The following is a 2,662-nucleotide window of genomic DNA, read 5'->3' as shown; positions in this document are numbered from 1 at the left end:
TTTGCATCATCGGCAAACATTGAGAGAAACGATTCTATACTCTCTGGGAGATCATTCACATATATCAGAAACAGTATAGGTCCAGGGACTGACCCCTGCGGGACTCCACTCGTAATGTCTCGCCAATCTGAGACCTCACCCCTCACACTGGCTTGTTGTCTCCTGTTGCTTAGGTACTCCTGTATCCAACGGAGTACCTTCCCTTTCACTCCAGCCTGCATCTCCAGCTTTTTCACTAGCCTCTTGTGTGGCACTGTATCAAAGGCTTTCTGACAATCCAAAAATATGCAGTCTGCCCACCCTTCTCTTTCTTGCCTGGTCGTACAATTCACGTAACCCTGTGAGGCACGACCTGCCATCCCTGAATCCATGTTGATGCTGTGTTACAAAGTTCTTTCGCTCCAGCTGTTCCACTAGCTTTCTTCGCACAATCTTCTCCATCAGCTTGCATGGTATGCAGGTTAGGGACATTGGCCTGTAATTCAGTGCCTGCTGTCTATCCCCTTTCTTGTATATCGGGACTACGTTAGCTGCTTTCCAAATTTCTGGCAGTTCCCCTGTTGCTAGTGATTTGTTATACATTATGGAGAGTGGGAGACACAGTTCTTCTGCTCCTTCCTTTAGTATCCAAGGGGAGATTCCATCTGGGCCTATAGCCTTTGTCACATCCAACTCTAGTAAACACTTCCTTACTTCCCCGCTGGTAATCTCAAACTCTTCCAGTGGTTCCTGATTAGCTATTCCCTCTCTTATCTCTGGAATTTCTCCTTGCTCTAAGGTGAAGACCTCTTGGAATTTCTTATTCAGTTCCTCACACACTTCCTTGTCGTTTGTAGTGAATCCTTCTGCCCCTATCCTTAATTTCATAACCTGTTCCTTTACTGTTGTTTTTCTCCTGATGTGGCTATGCAGGAATTTAGGCTGAGTCTTTGCCTTGCTTGCGATGTCATTTTCGTATTGTCTTTCTGCCTCTCTTCTCATCCTAACATATTCATTCCTGGCATTCTGGTACCTTTCTCTGCTCTCCAGTGTCCTGTTATTCCTATAGTTTCTCCATGCCCTTTTACTTTGCTGCTTAGCTAGCCTACATCTCTGATTAAACCATGGGTTTCTCATCTTCGTTTCACTGTTTTCCTTTTAGACTGGGACAAACTTGTTTGCTGCGTCCTTCCATTTTTGCCTGATGTATTCCATCATATCTTGGGCCGTCTTTTCCTTGAGCTCTGTTTCCCATGCTATATATGCTTGGCATTCTGTTATCTCCTCATAGTTTCCCTAGTTAGCATAGTTAGTGTGTGTGTGTGTGTGTGTGTGTGTGTGTGTGTGTGTGTGTGTGTGTGTGTGTGTGTGTGTGTGTGTGTGTGTGTGTGTGTGTGTGTGTGTGTGTGTGTGTGTGTGTGTGTGTACTCACCTATATGTACTCACCTCTATGTGCTTGCAGGATCGAGCATTGACTCTTGGATCCCGCCTTTCTAGCTATCGGTTGTTTACAGCAATGACTCCTGTCCCATTTCCCTATCATACCTAGTTTTAAAAGTATGAATAGTATTTGCTTCCACAACCTGTTCCCCAAGTGCATTCCATTTTTCTACTACTCTCACGCTAAAAGAAAACTTCCTAACATCTCTGTGACTCATCTGAGTTTCCAGTTTCCACCCATGTCCCCTCGTTCTGTTATTATTACGTGTGAACATTTCATCTATTTCCACTTTGTCAATTCCCCTGAGTATTTTATATGTCCCTATCATATCTCCTCTCTCCCTTCTTTTCTCTAGTGTCGTAAGGTTCAGTTCCTTCAGCCGCTCTTCATATCCCATCCCTCGTAACTCTGGGACAAGCCTCGTCACAAACCTCTGAACCTTCTCCAGTTTCTTTATGTGTTTCTTCAGGTGGGGGCTCCATGATGGCGTGGCATACTCTAAGACGGGTCTCACGTAGGCAGTGTAAAGCGCCCTAAAAGCTTCCTCATTTAGGTTTCTGAATGAAGTTCTAATTTTCGCCAGTGTAGAGTACGCTGCTGTCGTTATCCTATTTATATGTGCCTCAGGAGTTAGATTAGGTGTCACATCCACTGCCAGGTCTCTTTCTCGAATCGTTACAGGTAGGCTGTTCCCCTTCATTGTGTACTGTCCCTTTGGTCTCCTGTCACCTGATCCCATTTCCATAACTTTACATTTACTGGTGTACTCACCTATTTGTACTCACCTATTTGTGCTTGCTGGGGTTGAGCTTTGGCTCTTTGGTCCCGCCTCTCAACTGTCAATCAACTGGTGTACAGATTCATGAGCCTACTGGGCTCTATCATATCTACATTTAAAACTGTGTATGGAGTCAGCCTCCACCACATCACTGCCTAATGCATTCCATCGATTAACTACTCTGACACTGAAAAAGTTCCTTCTAACGTCTCTGTGGTTCATGTGGGTACTCAGTTTCCACCTGTGTCCCCTTGTTCGCGTCCCTCCAGTGTTGAATCGTTTATCTTTGTTTACCCGGTCGATACCTCTGAGGATTTTGTAGGTTGTGATCATGTTTCCCCTTACTCTTCTGTCTTCCAGTGTCGTAAGGTGCATTTCCCGCAGCCTTTCCTCGTAACTCATGCCTCTTAGTTCTGGGACTAGTCTAGTGGCATACCTTTGGACTTTTTCCAGCTTCGTCTTGT

Source organism: Procambarus clarkii, chromosome 45, assembly GCF_040958095.1.
Source record: "Procambarus clarkii isolate CNS0578487 chromosome 45, FALCON_Pclarkii_2.0, whole genome shotgun sequence".
Classification (NCBI taxonomy): domain Eukaryota; kingdom Metazoa; phylum Arthropoda; class Malacostraca; order Decapoda; family Cambaridae; genus Procambarus; species Procambarus clarkii.
This window is presented reverse-complemented; position numbering follows the sequence as displayed.